Genomic DNA, 15,013 nt, shown 5'->3' with positions numbered 1-15,013 from the left:
CAAACAACATTGTTCCCTCTCTTTGTTGACAATCTTCCTGAGAATGTTGTTCTTTTATGGTTCAGGAAGTTTTTCAATGATTTTGGGGTTGTTAAGGATGCTTGTATCATGGTTCAGCGTATTAAAGTGACTAAAAGAAGGTTTGGTTTTGTGCGGTATAACTGTGCTACATCGGCAGAGGTGGCTATATCTAAATCCAATGGATTTTGGATTGAAGATAGGAAGCTGTTTGTTAAGTTTGCTGCTTGTGGAACTTCGGGGGAAAAACCTTTGCAGAATAGGGTTGGCCTGGATTCGAATGTAAATACTATTGGTGGGAAAGACAATACTACATCCATTCCTTGTAGGTCCACTATTCCTTTTTTAGGATGTTCCAAAATGTTGGTTCTTTTCTAAAAGTGGAGATAGAAATCTGATGATTTTCCAAAAATGTCCTTCATGAGTGAATAGAACGGTTGTAGAGAAGGTAGAATATAGGGATAATGATGGAAATGATGTCATCAAATTTGAATTCAAGTGTAATCATTACGTATCATCTTAAAAGGTTGGAATCCCTAAGAGGGACCAACAATTAGGAAAGGATGGAGTAGGGTAAAGATCCTTTTGATCAAGAACTTCCCCAACACTTCTGGGGAGTCCAGCAAAAGAGATGAAGCTAGTAATGATAGTAATTTGGAGATTGGGGAACTAACACTTTCTTCAACGCCGGAAGTATTTTGGGGCAAGTAAATCACTCTGGATGAAGCTACCTCGAAAGTTATATCTTACTCTTCAAGTAAAGTGCAGGTCTCTACCAAGTCTTTCGGTGTTATTAATCAAGGGATCAACTTGGAGGCTTATGGAAGAGTATATCCAATCCGGGTAGTGGAAGAACAAGTTGTGGTCCACAATTTGATGAGAGCCGTTTGCGAATGTTAATGCAAAGGGAGAGATAGCCCCATCACCAAGAATCCTGTCTTGGATAAGGAAGAAGATGTATGGGCTAATGAGACAATTGCTGAGGAAAATCATCTGGTTGATGTGGATCTTTGCAATGGGGTTTCGAAGGAGGATGTGATCAGGACGGTTCCTATCCCAGATGAGAGCCACCCATTTGCTAGTCCTATCTTTCATGTGCCGAAGTCTGGTCATAAGGTTTCAAGACCTTTAGTTTTTGAGATTAGTGATCAGGAAATATCAGGAAAGGCTCATCAATATGGACTATATAGCATGTTTACCTAAAGGTTTTTCTCCTTTTCAGTTTCTCAATTCTGAGCAGAGTCTAGGATTGGTACCAATAAAAATGAATTTTTGGCTCTATGAATCGGACTAGTGAACTCACCTTTTCACATCATAAAATTTTTGGCTCTGTGAATCTAAATGTCAGGAAATCTCTGCGCTTTTTCATTTGTGTCTTATTTCTTGCTACTTCACTATCTAGTTTTATGGTTATCGACCCACTATGGTTGGACATGCATGCTTGTTTTATGCAATGGTTCAGATCTTGAACTCTAATAATAACTTCAACTTCCAAATAAACAGATTTGCAGAGTAAGATTTCTCACCCTTTCAGCTCCCCAATACAAATTTGTGCTTAGAAATCTGAACAGACTCTAACCAGGAGGGAATTCCCCTACCGCTCTCTCTCTCTGGAATCTGATTCCAAGGAAATTCATATTTGGCTCTATGAATCTTCGGACTAAGTTCCAGAAAAGCCCTGTTCAACTTCCCAAATTCTTGATCCGATCAATCCCTTCAATCTAGAGGTGAGCATGGTCCGAATTGGTTCGGTTTTTATAATAATAAACCAATAACCAAACTAATATATATGGATCATGAATTTAGAGAACGAAACCAACCCACAAAAAATAGAAAACCAAACCATTAAAATACGGTTCAGTTTCGGTTTTAAACCACAGTTTGCTTTAAACTAAGTTGTCATCTTCAAAAAATATTTAAAGTACTTAAAATTACAAAGATAAATTAAAAAAAATAACTTTTATTAAAACCAATTCCATTCAAATTACCAAAACACACTAACATCAACCAACTAACTAATTATTGTGGTGGATTAACAGAAATTTAGTTTAAATTATTTTGGCATAGAAGGAAAACAAAATACTTGTGCGATGAATTTAATACGAACAATAAATTAGGAAAGTTATTGACTAAGGCTCTCTTATTTATTTGGTAAATCATAATTAAATATTATATATATCTCAATATATATTTATACATATATATACACACACACACACACAGAGTCCGGATCTCCTAAGGGATCCCGCACGGCCCCTCCGTGCAGGACTCCCCTTTTTCGATCGAATTGCGACGATCTGAGCTGCTCAAAGTGATCATAACGTGATTTTAAGGGTACTCGCGAGAAATCAACAAAAAAATGATCAGGAAGGGCTTGATCCGAACAGCTTTTTATTGAACGGTTCAGTAAAAAAACTTCTCGATCAAGCCCTTCCCGATCAATTTTTTTTGCTGATTTCTTGCGGCTACCATTAAAATCACGTTATGCACACTTTGAGCGGCTCGGATCGTCGCAATTCGATCGGTAAAGGGGAGTCCCGCATGGTAAGGCCGTGCGGGATATATATATATATATATATATATATATATATATATATATATATATATATATATATATATGGGGTGGTTCCGGAGACCCTTAAAAAAAACTTCTAAAAAAATCCTCCAAATCATAATCTCATAGTTCCCGATCAAATTTTGATGATCCGAGCCACTCAATGTGTTCAGAACGTGATTTTAAGGGTGCTTGCGAGAAACTAGCAAAAAAAATAACCGGGAAGGCCTTGATTTGAACAGTTTTTTATTGAACCGTTCAATAAAGTTCAATAAAAAACTGTTCGGATAAAACCCTTCCCGGATATTTTTTTTGCTGATTTTTCGCGTGTACCCTTAAAATCACGTTCTGGTTACATTGAGCGGTTTGGATCATCAAAATTTAATCGAAAACTTGGGGGGGGTTTTTTGGAGGTTTTTTTAAGGGTCCCTGGAACCGACCCGATATATATATCTATTGTACGGTTCAGATCGGTTTGGAACCATAATCATGAACACCACAAACCAAACCATATAACGCAGTTTCTAATTTTTTTAAACCATGACCAAACCATACTATCAAAAAGCCAAACAAAACCTTTTGGTTTGGATTAGATTCGCGGTTTGACGGATTTTTTGCTCACCCCTTCGCTTGGCTTAATTTTGAATCTTTGATTACTAGAATTCCAGCTTTGTTCCCATTTTATATAGTACTAGTGAGAGGCCGACGTGCTACGCGCGTCATATTGCTGCCGGCATAGATTGAGGAATAATGCTCATATTAGATAGCCAACAAGTTTTTCGTGTCGGTTAGTCATATTGTTGTCGGTATGGATTGAGGAATAATGCTCATATTAGATAGCCAAGAAGTTTTCCTTCAGTCGTTTCTTCAGACCAGGAGTTTCCATTTCCATTTTTGTTGATATCAACAGATGTATTTCTTGCAAAACACTCTTAAAGTTTAACCCTGCTATCGAATATCCGATTGGAGAGCCTCTCTATCTCGCTCATCTTTCTCATCTCTCACTCGAAATCCGATGTGAAGATTAATCTCGATCGCCGAAGAGGAAACGAGAGAGACAGATATGAGAAACATATACATGAAGAGGATAATTTTTTTTTTAATCCGCCATGTAGAGGAGATGAATTGAAGATTTTATCCAACTCGCAAAAGAAGAGGTGTGAGAATGATCCCTATTGGCAATAATTTTATAAATCTTGTTCTTTAACATGTTACGAATTTCCCCCCTTTTTTTGGAGGGGACTTTGCTACGAACCAGTGGGGAGCCATCGACAGCCAAGCAGGACCTGCTCCGGGTATTGCACGGATGATTCGAGCCGTTCAAAATTTTTTTAAAATATCCTGAGTGGGCTTGCGAGAGCTCAGCTCCATCCAATGTGTGTAGATACTCGATCCAATCATCCCATTTTTTGGTGCTCATTCTAATTGTTGAAAAATAGGATGATTGGATCGAGTATCTACACACATCGGATGAAGCTGAGCTCTCGCGCGCCCGCTCAAAAAATTTTAAATTTTTTTTTGAATGGCTCGGATTATCCATGTGGGGCCCACTGAATGGGTCCTGCGTGTTGTCTGTGGTCGTGGTCAGTGGCTCCCGTGGATTTCTTTAGAGTTACCGGGGGTTTACATATATATAATGGGACTTACAGTGCCGGCTTTGGGCTAACGCCCAAGAGGCGTGGGCCTTAAGCCCCCAAAAATGTCAAAAAAATAGGGCCCCCACTTATTTTTAGGACCTAGTATATATGTGTTGTTTTAGAGACCAATTTTAAACCCAACAAGACATATTATACTTAAGCCCCAATGGTCCAGAAAAATGGAACACAGAATGCAGGAAAAAACAAACAAAAAGGAGGAGTAAAAAGTCACTGGATCCCCAAAAATCTCTGGGGCCCTTCAAAATTATTCAGTATGGTGGGTGTATGGATGCATTTTTTTGCCCCCTTAAACGCTACTACTCCGATACTTCTCATTACAAACAAATACTATATCCGAATCAAAATTATTCAGTGTGATTGACTTTTTATTTGATTTTCGTTTACAATAATTAAGGGCCGCACTTTCAAAGATCGTCTTAGGCCTCCAAAATCTCAGAGCCGGCCTTGGAGACTTATGTAGGAGTAGTTTTTAAAATATATTGTAACCATAATTCTCGGTTTATCGGGTAAAAGTGAATTCCTCGTTCTATATAGTTTTTTTGTCAATTTATCATTTCTCTCAAGGTATAGAGGGAGAAGGAAATTGCATTTTGTACGAAGTTTTGCAAAGGAATAAATTGGTGACAAGTTAGGGTGTTTGGGATTCTAAAAAAAAAAAAAACTTTTAGAAAATAAATGTAATTTTAAACTCAAAAATTATGTATTTATGCAAATAATTTTTCTACTAATATAGATTTTGTTTGATAGATCTCATTGAGATCTTTTAAATGGTAAAAAAAATTAAAAAATTATTTTTTATTTTCATTATATTCGAATTTGAAATTACATTCTTTTTAAAAAAAATGTTTAAAAAAAAAGCGGGACGGCACGGTAGTAAAATTTTATTTTTGCCCCTTTTTTTTCTGTATACACGCGGGAAAACTCCAAATTGGCTTGTCTTCTATCTGCCTCTCTCTCTCTCTCTCTCTCTCTCGCTCGCTCTCTAACTTTACTCTCTAAACCCTATCTCTGTGTTTGTCTTCTTCAATATACAATAGGCATTCTGTGTATCTCTATCGACCACCGGCGCCGCAACCACAAGCGCTGGTACACCACCAACATTGCTGTACCACCAAAATCTCTTTCTCTCACCCTCCGCCATCCACCGCCACTCCAAACCACGCCCACGAAACCGGCGTCTGTGCGATCTCCACTGTTGTCACCGTCCGACCGACTCTTTCTTCTCGTGTAAGTTTTTCCAACCCTAGCATTAAATTTTTTCGGAAATACTCATATGTCCCCCGTGATTGCTGCTCAGTTTAGTCACTTTCATTTGCTGCACTTCTTGCTAATGACACTAATTCCATCTTGTTGTTTTACTACATAATCAAGCAAAAATAATATTACAGTTCTAGGCAGCATTACAGGGGCAAAATCCAAAAGGTATGGATCGGTTTGGTCCGGGCCGGTTTCACAGGAATCATAGAAGTAGAATGTACATCTGATGAAGCTTGCCCTAGTGTAATTCTTGTCAAGAGAAATGAATCAGATCTGTTCTTAGATGGTGAAAACTGTCCAAAGATTGTTCTTAAACTATTATTTCTTGATTTTTGTTTTTTCTACTCCAGCTAGACATAAATGAGTTATGTGGTAGAATATACTGTTAAAGCATCCAACTCCAAACCAATTGGCAAAGAGTGGAGAGGCTGCCCAAGCTCATATACTAGTTTTGGAGGGAGATATTTAACCGATGTGGGACAAATCCCAATACTCCCCCGCACGTGCGACCCCTGACTTGCACGTGGAGAGGTCAACAAAGGATCCGGAACACACGGATCACAATGAAATAAAGTGCAACTATGGCACAAACAAACGGGAAAAGTCTCCGAAACTCTAGCTCTGATACCATGTTAAAGCAACCAACTCCAAACCAATTGGCAAAGAGTGGAGAGGCTGCTCAAGCTCATATACTAGTTTTGGAGGGAGATATTTAACCGATGCGGGACAAATCCCAATATGTACAACAGGGGTTTTTGCTATGGTTATTTGTTAGCCAATTTTTGACTTGAAATAAACTTGGCTGTTCGTTTTACCCTTTGAGTCCATCTTAGTCCATAACTATTATCGAATCATCTGCATCCCTTCTGTATTGTATAGGACACACATGGCTCTAGGAGTTCTAATACATTTCTATGGAACTTTTTAATTGAGATGTGTTTGTTGTCAATTGTAGCTTAGATATGGGTTATATTTGCACCAGGAATTTAGGAATTGTGATTGCATAACATATTTAAGTTGACGATCATAGAGCATTAGGTAAAATATTTTCTCAATCCTACGGAATAATTCTAGCGTGATTCAACTGCCCATATCCACCACAACTATTAGTTCCATTATTGCTTAATATGTTGATGGATATAGATGCAATAAGTTTACTGCAACTCAGAACCCGGAACCAGTTGCAACAAGCAAAAGGTGGTTACATTACTTAGGATTAGGTAACCAGCTGGTGTGGCAGTTGGATGCTCTCAAAACTCAAAAGGTTGGCTTGATGTTTGAACTTAATTTTTCTTCTTCCTCCCAAAAGTAACCGCAAGGGGAAGATCATCCTCATTTGTGGAAGTATTGGATTGTTCGTTCACAAAGAGCTGTCGACGGTTTTTTTGGGATGGTTTTTCAATCTTTGAAGATGAGCCACCAGCCTTTTCAACATGGTCATCCCACTTAACATTGCTGAGGAGATCATACTCATGAATTGAGGACAAACAATTTGGAAGCCTACGTTTTGTGTAGTTGTATGCTTTCACTTGCACAACATATTCCACACCTTGGCAAAGTTTTTCAATTGCTGCTGCGGATTGCTCGCCCTATATTTAGATTTATAATTTTAGTATTCCAGACACATTTATGTTTTTATTTTGAATGTTGTTTGTATTCCATCATGTGTCCGGAAATCTTTGGCTAATGTCGAAGAAGCTCGGTATAGGTTTAGTAGATTATCTGAGGTACACGGGATTGAGGGAACTTGACCCTTGGAGCAACCAAAACCATCAGGTTCAAATGGGAAGCGTTTGGCATGACAGTAAACACAATAAGCTACATTTGGCAACACAAATGCTTTGGTTGGAACAGGACGCTGATGCGCAGGTACGGCTTGGCCACTTGCATTCCGTTTTCCTATATTTGGACAATACGAGGAAATGGATCTATTTGGTCTAGTGTGAATAATTTCCTTCTGTGAACAAATAATTCAGTTTAAGTTTTGCAGACATACTCGATCTTTTAGCAGTTGCAACTGTCACGCGCGAGCTTGAGCCTGTTATAGACTGTAATTAGAAAGTCCATAATTTGTTTTAAAGTTGACAATGGTTTATGAAACTTCATGCTTATTTTACAACTGTTATGTTACAGGGAAGGCCTAAAAAAAAACAAAAAGTTACCTTTTTCATGTATACTGGTAGCATGAGTACGATTAGAAGACCGAGAAACCTTTGTAATGAGACCTGCTACAAAGGGTTGTGTGGCATCTTGATCTGTCGACATTATTTCATCTGGAAATGGATTAGTCACAACTTTTGAGTTGGTTGGATGGCTTGTTTGTATGGGAACCGTGGTATGTATCATATTTGGGTGTGGATTTCCATACATATTTCAAGAGCAAACTGCTCTTGTTGATTCTTTGTTTTTTTTTTTTTTGTCTAAGCGTAATTGTTTACAGCGTTCATTGCGCCTGTCTTTGGTAGATTGAGGAAGATCAGCATATGTTTTTGGGTGATCAGTGTACAAAAGCCTACGCAGTTCATTGCGCCTGATCCTGGCTGCTTCCGGACGATTATTGTCTAATTATCTACGACGTTGATTACGCTTATTTTTCGTATCTTGTGGAATACCAGCATAGGAAGTTCGAGCTCTCTTGTTCGCAATCATGGCTGCTACTTAAACCAGGTATTGTAAGACTCAATTATATTATTCCTTTTATGCCAATCAGCACTCTAACATCTGAGTATGTAATATTAGCGTTATAATAGCACTACTATACTCAATTGGCCCAATAGCTAATCTCAATAATGCACAACATGATAATCAGCCTCCAACAAAATGGTTCACTGGTCTAGCTCTAGCAAATTGTTGTCTTCTTCTGAGCATATAATCAAAAGGTTAACAGATAGTAAAGTTAATATCAAGCGATAGCAGCTACAATGAAGAACATTAATACAACAACCAAGTTTGTGCAACTTTATGCTGTTTAATACACAACTAATCACAGGTTTCCAATTTTTTTTTTATGGCTCTACCAATAAACAAGATTAGGAGTTCTTGAGATACACACCTTTTGGAGGCCTGGCAATCTTGCTGGAGAACAAATTGTAGAAAGTGTGCAGATATATCTGCAGTTAATTTTTTTTTTTTGGAGGAAGAAAAGGATGAGGGGAAGATTCAGGCCATGATTTTATAGCGGAACGTTGGATTATTTTAATTTTAATTTTCCTTGATTTTTGGGGTGCACTACGGTGTGCATTTATTGCAAAGTAATAGTCCACGATACTATTGAAATACACATCATTCTCTTCTCTTCATAGTTGTTTCTAAAGCTGCTGTGCATTTATGGCAATTCAGTACTCAAGATACTATGGAGATTGACATAATTTCCATATCTTGCTAGGTCTTTTTATAGGTTTAGGTGTCTTACGTAATAACAAGCAGTGTTACGTGTGCCACCCCAACGCTATTAATTGTGATATGATTTCTATAACTCAAGGAGCTGGCTAAAGTTTGGCTCTTCTTATCAATACATCAAACTTGGTCCTTTGATGTTAAATATGGACAATAATAGACTAATAAGCTAATCTTTTATGTATTTATTAGGAAATTATATGCTGCAATTGTTATTAGCGGATTTCGTTATTTGTCCTGTAAGAATAAAGGGTAAATTCATTAGACAAGAACAAATAAGCTTTTCCCTTATTACTGAATGTCGGGAAGGACTTTATTTGCCGAAGTTGGAGGTGGACGCCTCTCGGACAGAGATCAAATCTATCAGTACTGTCGGCCTGAATCTTTCAACAGGTTTCAGTCCTAGTATTTCCTCTGACGTACAGTCGCCTAGTAGTATTTCGACCCATAAGAGCTTTGGCTGGACATCTACTAAGCAGTAGCTGAGGTCAGACCGAAGATTACAACTTTATATTTCAACATTATATATTTCATATCTGAAATTTTGTCAGTAACCATAGTACACAAAGTACTGTTGTATTACGAAATATATAAATGAAGATTTGTATAGCGATTGGAATTATGATATATCCAGCCAAGCAAGTGCAGTGCAACCCCAAATAGTACATGAGTACACTACTTTTTTTTTTTAAATCACCCATGAGTACATTACTCATTGCTCCTTTTCCTGCACTGACTTTCCTCCCGCAGTTTCAGTTCACTGTACAGCTTTAAAATTAATGAAGTAGCAAGTCAGTACCATGTCTGACACCCACGTATATCAACCAGATCACCTTTGATTTTTCATGATTGGAACCATTATTATTCCAGGAGGAGATATTGCAATTCTATCCATAAGTGCAGATTAGTGAGCATTTTAAACCACCAACCCAACAGTTCGTCTTCCTGCAACGCGTCTTCCTCAAGATTCTTAGACTCCATTCCACTAACTTCTTCATTTTTTTCAATTTTTTGGGTTTTATTTGATTTTTTTCCCGCACTTGTTAGTTATGTGCCTCACTTTTTGGTTTTCCGATTCGTCTCGTCAACATGAATCTAAAAACTAATTTCCTTTTACTTTTACCCAAATATTTTGACCCTTTTTTCCCCCTAAAAGTGGTTACTTCCTAAAATATGTGGGTAAAAGTAAAAAAAAAAAAAAAAGAAAACATTTTCGATTCATCTCGGCGAGATGAATCAATAAGCCACAGAAGTTTGGCGCAAAATTGACAAATGCGAAAAAATTTCAAAAAATGACAATCAGAACTTTTTCTAAAAGTTGTAAAAGTCTTAGTGGAACAAGGTCTTAACCAAGTAATCAATGGCAGATTTCATTCAAGATTTGATTATATTCTACTCATGCCAACCCATGCAAATCTACCCCCCTACGTTTTTTTTTCCGGTGCCTTTGCAAGTTGGCAGGTCCTTCTCAAAACCTATCTTGAGCTCGAACATCCAAAGGTCAGCCGGTGCAATAGCCCAAACGATGTCATAAAATCAACAAAAGATTTAGAGCGTACTGGCTAGAACTGTGTCATGCCATGCTGCACCCTTCCCACTTCCGTGCCATGCTCGTGTTGTATATGCCCATCCTACTTCTATGCTGTGTCATGCCGTACCAGGCCAATTTCCGTGTCATGCCCATGCCATGCCCCCACTGAGCAGTACTTGAGCTCAAACGACAGAATACACATTCATATATCCACGTCATAGATCTGATTATTCCCATGCCAGCTCGTGTAGTAAAGATTCAATACAGAACGGAGCAATGGCAAAACGCAAAGAGAAATCCACTATTTAGCTTGACAAAGAATAGATTTTTCGTGGATTCTCTCCACCCCTCTTGGACAGGCTAGGAGGCACTCACCATTAATACACAACCCTATATTAGCCTCCTAGGTAACACATATGTATATCCCTATAATTAATATTGTGTATATTTTTTTTGATGTTTTGCAACATCATACATCGGCTAAATACTCCACCGTGAATTATTTTTCATCCTTGTGCATTTTTTTTCCCGAATTCTTAAGTCTATCGATGTTTTTTTTAGAATTATTGCTCCATCGTGTCAGTAGGTATCTCAAATTCATTTTTAATGAATGAAGCCGCCTAGAAGCCAACAGGTTCAAAGGGGAAGCATTTCGCATCACAATGTATACATTGAGCTATGATTGGCAACACAAATGCTTCAGTTGGTATTGGACGCCTACGTACAGGTACATGTTGTCCACTTGTAGCCCTTTTACCTATATTTTCCAAATACAAGAGAACAGAACTATTAGGTGTAGTGTGAATAATTTGCTATTATGTAACATGAATTTGACTTTGGCAACTATACTTGGCCTTTTTGCAGTTGCAACTGTCACGCACGAGCTTGAACCTGATATTATAGCATATAGTTAGTAGGTTTGTCATTAAGTTTGAAGTTGACGGTAGCAGTTTGAAATGCCTTACATTTTTCCTGGCTATATTGTAAAGAATATCTGCTGTAAACTGGAGCTTACCGATCTCGTGTGTGCCGGTAGTACGACAATGGATGGAGGACCAAGAAACCTCTCGAATAACACCGGTCACATAGGGTTGCGTGCAATCCTGATCCGCTGGTATTGTTTCAGTTGGTTCTGCCTCAATTACAACTTCTGAGTTCCTTGGATGGGCAGATTGTGCGGGTACCATAATACGTACCAGTTCTTGGCATGCATTTTCAGATGATTCTGGAGTGCAAACTAATTGTGTTAATTCTTCGTGGTTCTTTTCTTTTTCTAAGCGCAATTGTGTATAGCGTTCATTGTGTTTATCTTTGATAGGTGCTGGAATATTAGCATATATATTTTGGAGATCGATGTACGGGATTCTACGTCTTTCATTGCGCTTCAACCTGGATACTGCTGTAAGGGAGGACGAACAAACCTCTCTGATGACACCAGCCGCAGGGGTTGGCGTGCTGTTCTGATCCATTGGTATTGTTCCAGCTGGTACTGCCTCAATTACGACTTCTGAGTTGGTTGGATGGGCGGTTTGTGCGGATACAATGGTACATACTATTTCTTGGCATTCACTTTCATACGAAATTGGAGTGCAAACTGATTGTGTTGATTCTTCGTGGTTCTTTTCTTTTGCTAATTGTAATTGTCTACGCCGTTCACTGTGCTTATCTTTGATAGATTGTGGAAGATTAGCATATGTATTGGGGAGGTTAGCGTACGAAAGCCTATGCCGTTTATTGCGTTCCGCTCTGGATACCTCTGTAAGATTCCCCTCTAATTCTCTACGGCGGTGATTCCGCTTATCTTTCGTCTCTTGTGGCAGTTGAGCATAGGAAGTCTGAGGTTTCTTGTTCGCAAGCATGATAGCTAACCAATCCAGGTGTGTATGTCAGTTAGCATTCTATTATTGAGGGATGTAAAAGCAGCTATGCAACACACCAGCTATATTAACGCTACGTAACAACTAATTTATCTCATGCATGGCAGGTTAAGGAAACTAACAATGATTCACTACACCCAAACCCACCATATTTCTAGACTCTGTTGGAAACCACCAACTAACCTTCGGGAACTCAAACGGCTACAAGGAATAAAAACCTACATAAGAAGATTCGTCTCAAACCTATTAGGAAGTTGTCAACCGTTTTCACGCCTAATGAAGAAAGAGATCGAAAAAGTATGGGATCAAGCCTGTGAGAAAGCATTCCAGAGCATCCAAATAAAGTTGACGTATACGAACAACCAAGTATCCTTAATTCATGTTTGTTTCAGCCACAACTACTACGAGGTTCCAATAGTGCTCATAGTTCTACTGAAGAATAAGAGTAAGAGTACATACCTTTTGGATGCCTGTTAATCTTGCTTGACGACAAACAGTAGGAACTATGCAGCTGTAGCTACAACTTTGGTTTTGGAGCAAGAAAAGGATAACAAGAAGATTCAACAAATGGTCTTATAGCGGATCCCTTTATTTTATTTTTTTTGGGTATCACCTTTTTAGGTTTTTTCTGATTTGTTCAGTGTACTACGATATGCATTTATGCAAGAGTAATATAACCCAAGATACTATTGTACTTTTAATACACATCATTTACTTTGGGCATTTATGGCATATCAAATAGTTAAGATACAATGGGAAGTCATATCAGTGGCTTTTCTTCTTAGATTTTCTAGACTACAGTTTTGTACAGAATAAGTTACGTGTGCATCCAGATACTATTACTTATGAACTATTTCGGTTAGGACTTGAATTTCTTAAACTGATTTGATTTGTACACAATGGTATAAAAAATAACATTTTTTGGCAAATATAAGTGAAATAACTTTAAAATTTGGATTTCTTAAACTGATTTTGCTTGTCTTCAGTGGTATTTAAAATAACCATTCTTTACGAATATAAGTCAAGCTATTTCACTTATTTATCTTTAAAGTGGTTATTTCACAAAATTACTCATACTCTATTATTTATGAACTGTATTAGGTATTATCAATAGATGGATAAAAGTTGAATTTTTTAAACTGATTTCACCTGTGCCTAATGATCAGCACAATTTATTTCATGCAATTATCTTTCAAGTGCTTATTTCTCAAAAGTTCTGGTTAAGTCTAATAATTTTTACCCCTTCAAATTTATCCAAACAGCACAATTCAACCAAACGCTTAGAATTTTGACGGAATTAGCAGATTCAAAACAATCTTAATAACCTCCAACGAACCCTTTTTTTAATAGCCTTAGGAGAACTCACCATTAATACGCAATCCTATATTAGCCTCCTAAGTAACACATATGTATATCCCTGTAATTAATATTGTGTACATTTTTTTGATGTTATGCAACATCATACATCAGCTAAATACTCCACCGTGAATTATTTTTCATCTTTGTGCATTTTTTATCTTGAATTCTTAAGTCTGTCGATGTTTTTTTTTTTAGAATTATTGCTCCATCATGTCAGTAGGTATATCAAAAGGAAAATATTATAACCAAAATTTATTTTTTAATGAATCAAGCCACCCAAAAGCCAATAGACTCTTTTTCTTGTCCTTATTCCGGGAAATTGAATTGAAATCATAATCTTTTCTTCTTGGATTATTATAGAAAAGCAATAATTACTCATACTATAATTATTTCCACGAACAATCCTGTAGTAAAACCAAAACAATGACTTTGTTTGGTTCTCCTTTCAGAAATAATCTCTCCAAAATTTGACTGTTTCATCATCCGTGTTTTTTCGTCTTTAGTGAATTTTTGTCAATTTTTTTACTTATTTTTTTCTTTTTGGATGTACATAGCTTACTTCTATTAAAAAAATAAAAGAGATTGTTAAAATGTTTAAAAAACTTATTAAAGACGAAAAAATATGCAAACCTATAGAACTTTTTTATCTCAAAATTGCAAACCAAACATAATAGTCATAATTTCTCCACTATATTTGTATTTGTATGCCTTTGTGTTTTTGATAGCTCTTTGCTTTTTCGGTGAAATAAACTTTACTTACTACCCAAAAAAAAAAAGATAAGATAAGGTCCCTAATCTTACGAATACAAGACCAAAAATAATTTCTTCATTGCAGTCCAATGACTTAAGGATCAAAATTGAAGCTATTCCTACGAGCATAACATCGTCATCTTTCATATCATTGCTTTTGCAGATAAATTACATCATGGTCTAATAATGTATAGGATGCCATGGACATCACTATAAGATTTGGTAAGTACCCGAGCAATCAATGCAAGATTTCTTCCCATATTTGCTTAACATTCCCTCTGACAACCCATGACAGCTCAGTTCCAATTATTTCCATGCCAGCTCATGTGCAGTAAAAAATTCAACAAAGAATGGAGCAGGGGCAAAAAGCAGAGAAAGGAATACAGAGCATTCTTGATTGCATCAACCGCTATTCATTATTAAGCTTGATGAAGAATCCAGCAAGTTTTAGGAGAGCAAACATCAATGAGCTGAGCTAGAAAAATTCAGAGCACACATAATTGCATCCGCACAAAACGATAACTCAATTTCCAGAGAATTATTTTCATTCCTTATCTAAGCAAAAAAAAAATTCAATACAGAACGGAGCAAGGGCAAAACGCAGAGAGAAATT

At 37.2% G+C, this 15,013-nt stretch overlaps 1 protein-coding gene across 5 annotated transcripts in view; it reads left to right on the top strand.

The window, feature by feature from the left end:
- LOC131316206 (disease resistance protein RPM1-like) overlaps positions 1 to 15,013 on the top strand; it is a 50,595-nt gene that overhangs the window by 18,011 nt on the left and 17,571 nt on the right. The window lies entirely within an intron of this gene.

Source organism: Rhododendron vialii, chromosome 2a, assembly GCF_030253575.1.
Source record: "Rhododendron vialii isolate Sample 1 chromosome 2a, ASM3025357v1".
NCBI classification, from domain to species: domain Eukaryota; kingdom Viridiplantae; phylum Streptophyta; class Magnoliopsida; order Ericales; family Ericaceae; genus Rhododendron; species Rhododendron vialii.
The sequence above is the reverse complement of the archived record's forward strand: the minus strand, read 5'-3'. Positions and strand labels throughout refer to the sequence as shown.